At 38.4% G+C, this 10,000-nt stretch overlaps 1 protein-coding gene across 2 annotated transcripts in view; it reads right to left on the bottom strand.

Annotated features, from left to right (window-relative positions):
- LOC137979892 (adenosine receptor A2a-like) overlaps nt 1–8,405 on the bottom strand; it is a 21,580-nt gene extending 13,175 nt beyond the window's left edge. The window contains exons 1-2 of one of the 2 annotated variants that reach the window (XM_068827207.1): nt 8,339–8,405; nt 3,874–3,921 (exon numbers count right to left, since the gene is read on the bottom strand). The gene's annotated coding sequence lies outside the window, so the exon portion shown is untranslated. Of the gene's footprint in view, nt 1–3,873; nt 4,034–8,338 lie in introns of those variants that run through there. The other variant, XM_068827216.1, reaches the window with a different exon arrangement.
- Between the last annotated feature and the right edge of the window lie 1,595 nt (nt 8,406–10,000).

Raw genomic sequence — 10,000 nt, 5'->3', positions numbered from 1 at the left:
ATGAATGAGGACTGTCATATCGTTCGTCGCTTTTAGAGTTAAACAACGTACTTTTTAGCCACGAAACTTACGTCTTTCGTTTTTTAATTTTGTTGTAATATTTAACTGAATATTTACATTTCATCTGTCGGGTCGGGAAGCCTTCTTTGTCGGGTTATTGACGCGAGACCGGACTCTTCTTTGGTACAATGTTGTTGAATTCCTTCACAGAAGAACCATTTCTTTCAACAATTAAGCAAAAAATGGACAACAAGCTTTCTTTCAATAATTCTTGACTAACAAGAATTAGTCAAATTTCAAATTGCGTTTTACCACAAGACTGTGCAGAGTTGTGTACAAATAAATAAAATTACAAATAGCCAGAAAATTGTAAACACAGACTACTCAAGGTGTTCGATTCCTGTTCCTCCTCTGGTATCCAACTCGAAAAAGGTACCAGAGAATTTGCCGTTTGGTTTCAGTGTTGTACATAACATCAATAACATCGCAAAAATGTATGTGTTAAAAAATACATTTACGCGTTGTTTTATCAAACGTGCAATAGTCTATTTGAATTTCATCAACATTTGTTAATCAATTTTGACTGATCTTCTCTGATCCAACGCTGTGCGAGACTTATCGTTCACGGTTTTTGCAAAGGTTTAAAACCTCAACTTCACTGATAGCAGCGCAGTTAAAATAATATTAACGAGGGAGAACTCAACGAAGAGGTAAATCAGTGACTTAATTTCCTGTGGCGAGTGGCAATGTTTATTTCAAGCTTATTATGCAAGTTTTGGAAAGACAATATTAAATTACAAAAATATTCCACTTAAAGGTCGTTAAAAAGCTTTATTTTTGGGCAATCATTTGGACGAAAAATGTCACAAAAACCTTTTCCAGCGTAAAATTTTATCGAAACAAACCAAATATTTGCTATTAGCAGCAAAAAAAACCCTTCCTATTTTAATTGCGTGCGTGCAAACAAGAAACAACAGCAATTAAATAAATTTCAGTTTCACAGTTCAGGATCATAAAACCCCGTTTCGGAAGAACCTTGAAGGTGAATAATGAAGCACAAAAGAGACAACAAGCTTTCTTCCAAATAATTCTTCACTGTCATATTTCCTTTTTTTTTTTTTAACCTGAAGATTGTGCAGAGTTGAGTACAAAAGAAATGTAAATTGCCAGACGACTGAGATGCGACGTCAGTAAACAATGTGATGCATTCAAGGTGTTCGATTCCTTTTACAGAATTTGCCATAAGTGGTTTAAGTCTTGTACATAACATCACAGTTACCCAAGTAACATTAGAAACAAAGCTCACTTTGTGATATCCAACGGCGAAAGGTGAAATTGTTGTCGAACACCATTACTCGTCGCTTTGAAGGTTCCAGATATTTATTTTTCACCGCCTGTCTTCTATATCCAGTTGACTTCCCATTATTGAGCTCCATAAGGGTACATTTTTTTTAAAAGATCCACTAAAACACCATTCGCGTTACAACGACTTTCGACGCCATTGCAGGTTAAGTTAAATATTCTACTGTGTCCACCGGATAAAATCTATGCATTTTTAGTACCCCCTCAAACTTACCAAACATGCGCGCAGAAGACTCTCTGAAATTATACAACCCACATGTTTGGCATGTTTGGCATGTGAAGCTGCCACTTAAAGGGGGTGCTAAACACACCTGCCTGGTATGTTAGCTACGCCATGCTGATGAGGACCAAAAGGCCGAAACAGCTGTCCATGGCTGCTAATTGACCGGGTGAAATGGTTGTGCGCATGCCTGATGTGTTGGCTACACCGGGTTGGTGTTAGCGTGTGTCACCTTGCTTTTATTGTTAGCACAAAAGTGTCTATTTTTAAACCAATTTTGCGGGAAAAAAATAATAGACCAAATCGGCTAAACAAATTCAAATCTCTCGGAGTTAAAATTCTTTTACTTTCTAAATTCCCATGAGTATTTCCTTTGTATCTAGTCTTCCAGAAACCTATAAAATTCTCAGTAGAAAATTAAATTAAGTATGAACTATCTTGAGTTTCCAAGGAAATGATTCCTTGGTTGTCGTGGGTTTGCCAGAATTGTTCGAAAATATCCCGACCGTTTGTCTTAGTTTTGTGGTTTTGCAGTTGCTGGTCATGCGTGACTGACAGCCGAAAGCATTTGAATTTTTAACGCAAGCTCGACAAAGAAATTGGAAGCGGTTGGCAGAGGTCCCTTCCTCTTCCCGATTTATCTTGGAAGATCGAAGGGCCTCTGCTCGTAGGGTAAGATTCTTTATGTATTGTATTTGCATTATAATGTAGCATTTACATTTAATGATGTGGAAATACCTGTAACAAAATGTTTTATTCCAAAGGGTTCTAGTTGAATGGGGTAAATCTTCCTGCAAAACTACAATTGTAGGTTTAACTGAATAGACACTTTTCTGACGCTGGTGGGAATTAGGCCAATTGGGTGATGGACTGTTGTTTCGCAATACACCGCTAAAGGGGAAGTCGCAGGAATAAAATTAGTTTTGCTATTGTCACCTTTCTTACCGTATATAACTCCGTTCAGTTTTTATAGACGAAAGAAATGGGGCTCTGACTTGAGGTGGTCTAAGAGCTCGTGGTCTTTCTATTTAGCGATTTTAAGAGAGAGTAGGTGCGTCACGGTCTAGTAATGCTTAGTCCCGGTGCGTTCCTAGGGTTTGCTAGGTTTACATGGTTTCAAGTTTGGGAAGGAATTGAAGCTCTGACTAGAAAGTCCTTGAGTGATTTGTCCTTCCTGTAGGCGACAATAGGAGCATTAGGTAAATGCACGCAAGTCTTGGGACGTTAAAAATTAGAAACCAGGTTTTCATAAGGATCTCTCTGAGTTTAGGTACAGCTGGGTTGAAGCAATAACGAAAGGTTGAATGTTTTTAAGATGTCTTTGTTTTGTGTTTTAAAGCGTCATTTCGCGATTAGAAAACCAAGCGATTAGAAAACCAAGCAAACCAAAAATGTTAAAAGAATGATCCTCAAAAATGGAATGTATCCTAAGTTTTAATACTTTACATTGTAAGCTATTGTTCGTCGAATTTCTCTTGAAACTTTCCGGCTTTTCAAGATGCTTTGCACGCCTTCTGTGTTAAGAGCCTTAAACTTGGAATGCGCTTGACGGTAGACAAGAGTTTACTCCTGTAACTGGCGGAAGTTGACAGATGGACTGCAACGTTGACAGACGACGGAGCCTTTGCATGTTCTGGTGTGCCTTCGGCATTTTGGATGAGTTATCGCTTAACGACGACTAATCGATAAGAGTTTTCGAATGCACAATTTTTGACTGAAGTGCGGGATGGACGTGAAATGAAAGTTAACAAATCGATAACTTACTTAACAACATTTTTTAGCATAGATTAGTATCTACTGGCTGCGACAAACGCAGTGGACACAAAATAAACAAGACGGTGACCGAAAAAAAAAAAGCTGATTATGAAGAACTACGGTAACTGTTTGCAGCCGGTATATAACACTGAAGCCAACAGTGACAAACTCAAGACAGGATGTAACTTTAAAATACTCATGCTAAGGACTTTAAAATACACATGCTAGGGAGTTCAAGTAGCGACAGCACCACTCCAAAGTGTTTTAATTTTCGTTGTCGTCAAAACCTTTTTCTTTTTCAAGTTAACGTTGTTGTTCGACAAAGAAACTTTAATGCACCAAAATGCGTGTCGCTCGTGTAGTAAGACTATTTGCCCTCTTTCGGCCAATTCCACTATTGCTGGTTGCGTCGTGGCTTAAACTTCCAACAATACAACTTCAGTTGGAACGGGAAATTTAAATAACGCTGGAATTCAGCTTTCAGTGCAAAGATGGAAATAAAATTAAATACTGATCAATTTTCCTGATCCACTCACCTTTTAGAATTCCTCTTTTTCGTGCCCTTTCGAAAAGTTGTGGATATTCTGTGGAAAGGTTGAAATTACCATTGACAAAACCACAATAATAGTTGAAAAAAAGAAGTCTCAAGTTTTTAAAATTCCTTGTCTCAAATTCAAATAGCCTCCGCAACCAAACACCTGCCACTATCTAGTCTTCACGGATATGGATCATGAACGATTCTTGGGACAGTGAACGTTAATTGAAGAAAAAAAAGTATCACAAATTATACATGGGACTTTCGGTGAAAAATTATAAATATGACTTTTGTAATTGAAAGAAGCCATTGAATAACGTCTTCATATGACCTTGAATAATAAACATAGAAACAGAACGAAAACAAACATGCAAAACATTTAATTGGCTTATCGAACAAAAACAAACGAGTGCGAATTTTCATCGGCTTAGCGAACACGGATGCTAAAAAGTCATCTCTTCATGGAACTTTCTGGAAAGTGATCGGCATTTCACTTTAACGTCATTTGAAATGCAGTAATGTGATTGCCCATATTAGGAGTTTCCTTGGCGGGAATAAGGAGAAGGTTTGTTTTAATCTTGCCAAACATTGGTCCGTGAAACAAATAGCAAACACTTTTTTAAAGGTCAAAATGCAAGTCGCTGTACGATCATGACTAAAACACCACACGAGTACATACGGGTAACATACGAGTAACATACGAGTAACATACGGAACATACGGACACATACGAGTAACATACGACTAACATACGAGTAACATACGGATACATACGACTAACATACGGATACATACGAGTAACATACGGATACATACGAGTAAAAAAATACGAACATATACGAGTAAAATTCATACCAGTAAATTTTTATGCAAAGTAACGACAACTTAAGTAAAATATTACGCATTACTTCCCCGACTAAGGAAAGTTTGCGTTACAAGAGCAAAGATATTTGATATTAAACTGGTGGCCTGGGGTCATGCCTGGTAATCTGATGTGCGCAAAAAATAGCTTGTCGCGCAGTGGATGGTCTTCACGCGTTCGATCTTTACCGTGCACTGAACAGATTGAAGAGCGTAATACTGATTTACAGATGACACATTTGAGAAAGGAACCGTGATGTAGATGTAACTAACAGTGGTAAGTGAAGTGTTTTTGCTACCGCAGATGATACCAAAAATCTGCTTTAGTTTTGTAACATGAACAACGTTTGTATATAGTTAACTAAAGAATTTAAGTGCGGACTCTAGGTGAAGATCGGCTTACAGCCCTGAAACCACGTGTGAAGTATTTCCGAGTGTGTCTACTATTTGAGGATCGCTTTATGACCAAAATAATATATGTAGTAGTTGTGTGCATTAAGCAGTTACAGTTTCAGTTACAGTATCACTGAGTTGTCTTAATAATTTTTTATTTCGAATTCAGTTTGTATTTCAGGCTTTTCAAGACTTAATTCCAGACTTCATTTTAATTTTTAAATATTTACATTTATAGCTAAAATATTGTTCCAATACTTAAATAACTTTTTGGCATTATTGTTTGTTATCATTAGCAGTTACAGTTACAGTTTGCAGTTAAAGTTAGCAGTTTCCAGTTTCAGTTGTCTGACATACAGAGTAAAGACAAAATGTTTAGGGGCACCCAACGAGAGTATAGTTCACCACATCGCATTGTCAAACGTATTTTCGTATTTAAAAGGGTAGATAAAGGCATATTTTGATCCCCTAAAAATCTTTCATCTGTTCGGATTTCCTAGCTAAAAATCTAGTGATCCGAACATTATAGGGATTAAAACTTACTTTTTCGGAATTTTCAGCCAGAAAAAAGGCTCCCGAAAATTCTAGGTGACCTTTTTAGGGTAAAAATCCGTTAAAAAATGGGCAATTATACCATTTTTCAGATGTTCGAAAGTCCTAGGAGAGGCAGGCAAGCAAGAAATTTTACAACAAATGTTCCGAAAATTATAGATCTCAAATCGTCTTCCGAACAGATAGTTTCCGAAAGTTGACGTTGGGTGCCCCTGAATGTTTTGTTCTATTGTCTAGTTTTGCAGGTTTAGTGAAACTTTGATTGCCAATCAATACAACAGGGTTTACATACCGTCAATAAATATTTAGTTATTTAGTGTTGCAAGGAACGTTTCAATGTGTCTTGAATTGTTAAGAGCTTTTGACGGCTTTAATAGCTTTGTAATTCCTGATATCTCGATGCGAAAAATACATACCCCTTGGACCTCTGATATGAAGTGTGAGTGATTGTGTGTGTGTGTGTGTGTGTGTTGGGGGGGGGGGGGGGGAGGGAAGGGGGCGAAGGAGGTTTGATGCCACCCTCTCAGGGTTTTGTAAATGAGGTGATAAATTGTTGGATGCCACCCCCCTCAGATTTTGCAAATTTTGGAAAGGAGATTTACTCTGTTGCTGAAACTTTAAGCAGCTGTTCCTTTATTGCTTGCGGATTTTTTAATGTGTCAACTGTTCCAAAAATTCGACATTTTAAACATAATTCTTCTAGTTTCTCAACACGAAATTACAAAATCGATACATTGGTTACATTTAAGCTTTATACATTGTCATCTTGCAGCGCAAACTAAGGGTTTTGCACTCCATGTGAATTTATTTACTGTGACTAAATTTAACGAAAGCCTGAGGGGGGCAGGGGAGGGGGTCGATCAACATCCCCCCCTCAAACTGAACCGGGAACGTGTTTGCTGACGTGCAAAAATGCTTGCAAGGCTTATAAGTAGAGCTTAGTTTATGAGAAAAACACTCGTATTACTCGTATGTATTGGTATGTATCCGTATGTTAGTCGTATGTATCCGTGTGTTAGTCGTATGTATCCGTATGTTACTCGTATGTTAGTCGTATGTTAGTCGTATGTGAGTCGTATGTATTCGTATGTATCCGTATGTTCCGTATGTTACTCGTATGTTACTCGTATGTTACCCGTATGTACTCGTGTGGTGTTTTAGTCATGATCGTCGCTGTATAACTCAGAGTTATTGAGTTTTGCGGACCCATTAATTTTGCAAGTATAATTATCTCGTTCTCGCCCAATTGGAAAACGTATGATTTGCTCTAAGATTCTTGTGGGTTAAACATGTAATGTTTATTTATCTCCGCATGCTTGATACTATCGAAATTTATTAAACACAACCCGCCTCGTTTAGCCACGCTATACGCAGTTTTTGTAATACTATCCCTGTATTGTTTCGTCTGTCCAAAGATTAAAACAAATTTATTTTTTGTCAAGAAACCGAACACCTGCCTTATTTTTGTGATGATGCCACAGTGCAAGGATGTTCATAAAATGAGTTTATGTCTTCACTAGCCATGGCTAAGTTCTCAATATTAAATGAGAAAAAAGGATATTTTTATATCTTAAGAGCTTCTGCCCGAGAGACCGGGGCAAACTTGTAAATGAAGGTCGGCCGATTTCGCTTAAAATTGGTACACAAAGTACTTATGTCGACTTATGTAATATGCCAAAGTTTCAGCTTCAACGACTTTTTTTTAGCCGAGTTCTGGATATCAGCCCCTCAGGGGTCCCCAGAGGCTGATTTTCAGTAAAATTTTGGCCACTTTTAAATCTCTCTTTTAGCAACATGAAATTAATTTCAGGCAAAAACAAAACCATCTTTGTAAAGCCCTATCCTTAGGCTTTTATGGGTGAGAACATTAGCTCATGGAAATTTTTCGCTAGCCTGTGGCTGTTATCACAACTTGGTCATATTTGAAGCATATGCGAAGCAACCGGAAATGGCCTGTTTTTCAGACCAAATGTTTTCCATGCCCATGTTTTATATCTTGAGGTCTTAGTATCCCTGCAAAGTTCAGCCCTTAGTAATATCAAGAAAAAAATACTAAGGTTGAGGCTTTTTACTAAGAAAAATACTTACGAGAAGATGGCTAACCAGGCCACTTACGGTTAAAGTTTCAACAAAGCGTGTCTGCAAAATCAGCCATTTAATTTCGATTACCTTTTTTCCTTCTAAGTTATGGTTAAAAGAGACTCTGAAGTTAATTGTCACCAAAAAGACTTGCCGTTAATAAGAAATGTTTATGCACAGGCTCCCCAAGCTGAAAATAGGTGGTGTATGCGACAGCTTGTGTATATTTAACAATTATTCGCCGAAGGCGAAGTGATTATCGGTGAATATTCACCGAAAATCACTGAGCCTGAGGCGAATAATTGTTTTAGTATAAATACACAGGTGATTATTTCAAAAAAGAGGGAAAAAAAACATTTCAACGCGAAATCATCTTCACTTACAGTGGCAAAACGACTACTGGCAGCCATTTTGTCCGTCGAGGTGATTATCGGCTGATAATCCGAGATAGCGAGCCAATGAGAGCGCGCGATTTTGTATAATCACCTGTGTATTTATACTAAAGATAATTGTATGGGAAAATCACCGATCGTAAAAAAATTATGTAAATAACTATCTCATTTGAAATAAAGTTTTCCTACCTCAAATGTGTGAAGAACTTGTCTCTTGTGCCGAGTTTAGAGCCATTCTGACGACGTTTAGTGAAGTTATCCGGAAACGGTTACTAAAAGAATAGGAAGGCCGACCACTCCATCCATCGCAGGCCAGACCTCACTCCCCAAATCGTTTTCTCCTCAACAGGAAAAGTCCCGAATCGCAATAAAAACAACAGTTCCATAGAGCCCAATAAATTTCACTCCAAATACGTGTGTTTCGGCGGCCGAAGGACTCGTGAAGAACGAAAACTTTGCCTTAAAATTCACCTCTTCAGCTTTCCTCAGAGGCTTGTGACCGGGCAGTCAACAACGGCCGCTCGCAAGCTGGTTTCACCCTCAACTCTGATTGGAGGGTCGTGTTGCTAGCGCGCGGTCAAATTCAAATGGACCAATCAGTGTTGAGGGTGAAACCACCAGCTTGCGAGCGGTCGTTGTTGACTGCCCGGTCAAAAGCCTCTGAGGAAAGCTGAAGAGGTGAATTTTAAGGCAACGTTTTCGTTCTTCACAAGTCTTTCGGCCCCCGAAACACACGTATTTGGAGTGAAATTTATTGGGCTCTATGGAACTGTTGTTTTTATTGCGATTCGAGGAGAAAACGATTTGTGGAGTGAGGTCTGGCCTGCGATGGATGGAGTGGTCGGCCTTCCTATTCTTTTAGTAACCGTTTCCGGATAACTTCACTAAACGTCGTCAGAATGGCTCTAAACTCGGCACAAGAGACAAGATCGTCACACATTTGAGGTAGGAAAACTTTATTTCAAATGAGATAGTTATTTACACAATTTTTTTACGATCGGTGATTTTCCCATACAATTCTCTATATACACAAGCTGTCGCATACACCACGTATTTTCAGCTTGGGGAGCCTGTGGTTTATGTGATTGTTTTAGGACCGATCAGATAGTGGTCCGACAGCGGTTATAAATTTCTTGGAAGAAGTCATGAAAACTACGGACAATAGAGCCGCTGCGAAAACTCTTTATTTACCTAACAACACATCTCTTGCCGGTAAATCACAAAGCAAAATTGCATCTTTTTCGTCCAAACTGCAATGTTAAGTTTATCTCCTTTGTTCAACTCGTTCAACGTATCACGTCTGTGGCCCGTAGTAATGAAGAGCTAATTAAATCAGAATATAAGCAAGCTTTGTAGTTCCATTCAGTAGTACTATAACCCACCCCAGTGTTTGGGCTTTAATATTTTCTGAAGAAAAAAGAACTTATCGGTCTCTTTAAATGCAACCACAACATCTGTCGTGACACTACTTGAGAATCGTTCTGAACCTTTAAGAAATTTCGAATATAATTAAAGCTAATCGTCTAACACAAATTGCAGTCACTCTTCCAGTCTATTTGCAAAGTGTCTGGATAAATTCACTTACAAAAAACGCTTACCTGGCTTCACTTTTACATTGGTCGCAAGTGCTTCGTTGCGACTTAGTTTCTTTTCTCATCGGGGAATGCATCTAGATCGCAGATAGTTTCTTTTCTCGCAAATAAACAAAGCAGCCGGAAAGGTGTCCATTTTCTTTTGAAAGTGCTGGCCATTTATTTCTTCCCCGATGCATTTTGTTGATTTAGGACAGATTAAAGTCCACATTACATTCGGATTCTACACAAAAAGGAACTGGCATAGCGCGTTAGCGCG

The sequence above is a fragment of the Montipora foliosa genome, chromosome 1, assembly GCF_036669935.1.
Source record: "Montipora foliosa isolate CH-2021 chromosome 1, ASM3666993v2, whole genome shotgun sequence".
In the NCBI taxonomy this organism is placed as follows: domain Eukaryota; kingdom Metazoa; phylum Cnidaria; class Anthozoa; order Scleractinia; family Acroporidae; genus Montipora; species Montipora foliosa.
The sequence above is the reverse complement of the archived record's forward strand: the minus strand, read 5'-3'. Positions and strand labels throughout refer to the sequence as shown.